At 36.8% G+C, this 5000-nt stretch overlaps 1 protein-coding gene across 4 annotated transcripts in view; it reads left to right on the top strand.

Annotated features, from left to right (window-relative positions):
* LOC144962936 (3',5'-cyclic-AMP phosphodiesterase 4C-like) overlaps positions 1-5000 on the top strand; it is a 658366-nt gene that overhangs the window by 211552 nt on the left and 441814 nt on the right. The window lies entirely within an intron of this gene.

The following is a 5000-nucleotide window of genomic DNA, read 5'->3' as shown; positions in this document are numbered from 1 at the left end:
GAGGCAATGGGTGGGCATCGCTTTGAAGGCGATGAAGAAGCCAAGACAGTTGTAAAATATTGGCTGAAAGTTCAGTCAACTCAGTTTTGTGAGGACGGAATACGTGACCTTATAAAAATGGTGGACCTTTGCTCGAGAGAGAGAGAGGCGGAGACCATGTTGAGAAGTAGCATTCTACTCTGCTAATGCTAAGATTTAATAATTTGTGGTTTGATGCATGGTATTGATTCAATTTGTTTTAAAGTAATAAGCAGAGTCCGTTACTTTTTGACTCACCCTTATATATGTTATGTATGTATATGTGTGGGTGTGTTTGTGTGTGTGGGTGTGTTTGTGTGTGTGTGTGTGTGTTTGACATGTCGTGTCATTCTGATGTTATGTCGCAATGGTATTATTTAAAAGTAAAAGTGATCACAGTCTAAAATTTGACTTTCTTATAATTTTACGAAATAAAAATTCTCCCCAGTGAGGGCGTTTACTTCAACTGTATTTTAACAATAAACTTCATCTCGACATAACTACGTTTTGAGACGAAAGGTCACATGTGTTTGTTTGTTTGGTTTGTTGTTTTTTTTTTTTTTCTAGTTTTTGTTGTTGTTGTTGTTATTGTTTCTTTGTGGAAAAAGGAGGGGCGCACTTTTTTTCTTCATTGTCCTTAAATTTTTATATGCTCAATTCGTATTGCCGTATTTTTAATTCATTGGTGTAGCGCTGGTAACAATATAATTAAATGGATTCATATTCATTTCTCCAAATTGAAAAATACATTAGAGTGCGTTATATGTATGCTCTGCCAAAATAAATTTGTTTTATTATCTTGGCGTTGCCATTCATCCATCTTTACTTATTTTGCCAAGAGTCGTGGATATTGAGGGACAATGGATATTTATCAAAACTTTGTTTGCTGTGTAGTTTTTGGGGGTTTTTTTGTCCTCATTGAGTAGAAATGATACAAGTTTTACTCCATTTTATTTTATTTGTTTTATTTTATTTGATCGATATTTGAAGCAAGAGTTTTTCGGCCAAATTTGTTTTAAACTTTTTGGGGGTTTTTTTTCAGAGTACGGCAGCCGACTGCCTTGACGTAAATGACAAATCACAGGGGTTTTTTTTCATTTTGGCCAGACGAAAATATATTATTTTTCCGATCCATTAAATCGACTCTTGCACAAGCTGTCCAAAGTCTTAAACCATGAGCCTTTGGAATTTTATCAAGAGAGTGGGTTTGTTAAAAATATAAATAAAGCTTTTTATATAGCGCAATATGTAGGACGAGACATAACGCCTGTTAGGTTATATTACACTTTTTTTCGGACAGAGACTCTGTTTACGGCCAGGTACTATTTTACACCTGAGTACGGTGAGAGAAAGTGAGTAAAGAGCCTTTTCCAAGGACAACTATGCGCCGAGCTATGCTCGAATCCATGACCTTCCGATCGGAAAGCGCGTGTCATACCATAAGGCCACATAGCCCACGAAAAGAAATTTTTTTCTGACAAATTATTTGGAAAATACTTTTTGTCATTGTAAGACAGGCAAATTTAAATTGTCTTTGTACATTTGACAGATCACGTCAAACGAATTCTCTTAGGGGATTCTCTCCTTTACAAACACAGTTCTTATGTTTTCTTAAATCTCTTAATCTCTTAACAGCGAGTTCAGAGTCTTAGTCAACTGTTCTAGTGTGTCTAGGCCGCTTTCGTTTTGGGAGTGAGTGCGCTAGGAAATGGAGTGGGGGTAGGGTAGGATTCGTGTTCAAATGGAATTTTGTTCAATGTGAAATAGCCTAATCACGATTTGATGAAATTAAATAGAATGCAAATAGTTATAGAGATATATAATCAATTTGAAGATTGCATATTATGGTAGGCTCAATCATGATGAGAATTAGAGGGATAGAAACGTGCCAGATGAAACCAGAGGATAAAAATATCACCAGGTCAGAGAGCCAAATCTGGCACCCAACTGATACAGCACCCACTGCCGGGCTGAGGGAGAGAGAGAGAGAGAGAGAGAGAGAGAGAGAGAGAGAGAGAGAGAGGAGGGGGGGGGGGAAGAAGAGAGATGTCGGCGAGCGGACACACTAGCACTGAGCCATCCAGCGATCAGTAACAAGGAGAACCAATTGATAAGACACACTCTGCCAGTCATGGTATCAATAAGCTGGCTTCAACAGTCGTGACGTCACTTCCCTCGTAATGCCGCGAAGTAACTTAGTAACTGGTTCTAAACTATCGGAACAATGGCGGACGACCTTATGAAATACTTCTCCGACAAGCATAAAATAAGTGTATCCAGAGGAGAAAAACATTATAAATCTGATCATAATAGATTTTGACTTTTATAAATTCTGATCACATGACATGTGAAAAAGTTCCAGCCAGCATGAAGAATAAAAATTACCGACTTTTTTTTGTTTAGAACCAAGATACTCGTTGCTGGGCGGACGTGACATCAGAGTATTGAACATCAAACTTGGTTTAGCTCCCGGAAACCATGATAATTTTATTCTTTTTTTTTTCTGGCACTTCTAAATTCCCTTTAATTGTCATCTTTATTGATATAATTACCCGCTCCACACTTCTTTTTTTATAAAATCATACGTTGGTATCGCAATATGCAACCCATGTAACCCATGTTCTTAAACGAAGCCAAGACTTGGAAAGCAATAATGTCAATATAAAATTGAAGGAGGAAGTGGGTGAGGTTGAAGAGAAGGATTTGGAGGGAGGGGGGTGGATGGTGCGTGATTTATCGTTATAAAAATTGCCAATATATATTCGGAATTTCGAGAGGAGAACAAGTCAAGGCAAACATTAGAATCCATCATTGTCATCACATCGAGTGTGATAGTGATGGCAGATGCTTTTGGCATTTGTAAGGATCTTGCAATGATATAACATAATGTTTTTATCCGCCAATGAACGTTGCTTGGATGGAATGAGGTGAGGCCTTCTCCTCGATACTTAATTTGTACTTTATGAAAGTAAAATTTGTCTCTATGAAGATCTTTTAGGTAGGGGACTAGATAAAGAGATACTGAAGCGCATTGAGCCAGGTTAATTCGTGGGAATGCTCTAACATTAAATTATATTATTGAATTCTGTGATTAAATTATGTGATTAAATTATGTGATCCACCGCGCTGTTGCTGTTCCGATATTGTGTCGTGATGAACGAGTTTAAGAAACTACTAAATATTCAGTCTTTTGCAGAATTAGAAATTACATTCACTCCTTTCATTGTAAGCAATCACCATCCCCACCTTTTCATATATTCAGACTAAAACACCAATTTCAGCGTGAGACACAATACCTAATGAGACGATTTGTCATTTAAGTATATATATTGATTAGTCAAGAGATTATGATTAATATGAACTGGTCTACTCTTAAATAAAGATAGAGTATGTTATTTTCATTCTGTATATATTAGGAAAGCATATTATTATTGTGATTTACGAGTGAGTGAGCAACATGTCGTCGAAAACAGCTGTTATGCAAATAACATCTATCCTGTCAATTTTGAGAAATCCATATCCCTACTCATTCCCAATGCTCCCTCACACTCCCATTACCTCTCCCTCCCACTCCCCGTCCCTCTGACCATTTTGATCCGGGACCCAAAACCATCAGTCTTAGTTATTACAACTCTAAAAGCAAATGGCCCACCTCGGAACAAACCAAATTAAATGCAGGGGGGGGGGGGGGGGGGGGGGGAGAGAGAAAATGGATGAGAGACGAACATCAACGTGTAATTTTTCCTGAAATGTTGGAGGCCCGTCCAAAAGTCATGAGATAGAAACTAATTATTGATTTATTACCATAGACAAGTCAAGGTCTTGTTCTTGGGTAAGGCACTTTACATACATTATTACTCCACATGCATTATTTGTGAACAAGTAACTGGCCGTGGCGGATATTATGTTTGGAGTGACAGTTCAAAAAAGGCAACCTTAACTGGATTAAATGGGAGCTTGATTCCTTCCGGCCTGTGTAAACAATTTGAAGCATATTAATTCTACTGTAATTTGAAGCAGAGAAAAAATTCTTATTTAAACGAAAATTCGTCCTTGAAAAATTGGTCGATTAGAATTACCTTGATCGTGTCAAAACCCCTCGAACTTGGGACTTCGTTGAAGATTTCCATGTAGTCCCAGTTTTGATAATTTCAACCAATCGATATTTGATAGACCAGTTTTCAGTTTTCCCTGGTCAAAATTTAAATAATATGCGTTGTTTGGTTGTTGTTGTTTTTTTTGTTTGTTTGTTGTTTCTTTTTTTTTTATAGTTTATCCGTTTTTTGTTTGTTTTGTTTTTCTGTTTTTATTTTGTTTATCTTCGTGTTTTTTTTTTGTTGTTGTTTTTTTTTTTTTGTTGTTGTTTGTTTTTTTTTTTTTTTTTTTTTTTTTGTTTTTTTTTTGTTTGGGGGGGGGGGGGAGGGAGGGGGGGGGGCGTAAGACGAATGTGTCTTGAGGCGGAAAAAAGACAGATGGCGGTAATGCAATTCAAACTTGAGTCACATAGGTTAACACTGATCACTTGACACAAAAATTCGCGTGATGTTAATATATTAATGTTGTCTTTTTTTAAACATTAGATAACATTAGTTTTGGTTCGCTGTTCTTCCGACTCTTTCGGGCAGTTGGGCCCCAATATCGTCAAGTTGTTGTTTACTATCATATTTCCTGACGTCATTTGAATGATACAAAGTTGTCCGTATTTTGACATTCTTGTAATCACAACAATTGTTGTTTGTGATTTAGAACTGAGCATAAATGGGAAAACAAAATTAATGACAAAAATAAAGTTTTGCACCCTCAAGGACATGTCCTCAGCGTCGAGTTAGTATAGAAGAAACGAAATTGACGTCAATCAGCTCTTTGTTATTGTTTTTATCCAGCCATTTTTATTAGTAGTTCTCAACAAATTCTATCAATCAGACTGCAAACGTTCAAGGTTAATGGTTCAAGGTCACACATTGTTTTGTGTGTTGGTACGT

This window comes from Berghia stephanieae, chromosome 1 (genome assembly GCF_034508935.2).
Source record: "Berghia stephanieae isolate SIO BIC M18660-M18661 chromosome 1, UCSD_Bste_1.3, whole genome shotgun sequence".
NCBI lineage: Eukaryota > Metazoa > Mollusca > Gastropoda > Nudibranchia > Aeolidiidae > Berghia > Berghia stephanieae.
Note: the sequence above shows the minus strand (reverse complement) of the source record. Positions and strands in the feature narration are given on the sequence as shown.